Here is a 570-nt window from a genome sequence, read left to right as displayed (position 1 = left end):
TGAGACACCTGACCTGCCCTGCGATTGCACTGAGTGCTTACCTGCCTAACCCCACATGAAGGCTTTCACTTCAGGAGTCTAGACATATAGAAAGTAGGAACCTACTTTGGCAAACTCCTGAGCTTTGTAGCCTCGCTCTTCCTCTATACCTCATTAAGAACACTGCGGCAGAAATTTGGCTTACTTGATATATAAATATGTAGATTCTGTAGTGTTTAGGTGAATAAATATAATATATATTTATTTATATATTATTATAATATAAACAACATTTGTTAATATTCTGTGAGGGAATGTGGTGCTGACCATGGCCCTGAAGTGAATGGCCATGACATTTCCTCAAATATATGGAAGGGTTTAAAATCCTTAGAACTCTTGTAGAACACAAACCAGCAAACTTAATTCATTACATGGAAAAGAAAATCAGGCCTGCCCTTTCCGCACTGTTTTGCTGGGTACATCCTTTGCTTTAATTTTCCTTTTTGCTCCAGGAGTTTCCTGAGGCTTCCCAAGTTCCCTAAGCTCCACACACTCCTTATTTTTATGGACAAACATGGGTGTCCATATAAC

The sequence above is a fragment of the Pezoporus occidentalis genome, unplaced genomic scaffold, assembly GCF_034315485.1.
Source record: "Pezoporus occidentalis ecotype Australia unplaced genomic scaffold, CSIRO_AGI_Poc_V1 ctg4, whole genome shotgun sequence".
Taxonomy (NCBI): domain Eukaryota; kingdom Metazoa; phylum Chordata; class Aves; order Psittaciformes; family Psittacidae; genus Pezoporus; species Pezoporus occidentalis.
The sequence above is the reverse complement of the archived record's forward strand: the minus strand, read 5'-3'. Positions refer to the sequence as shown.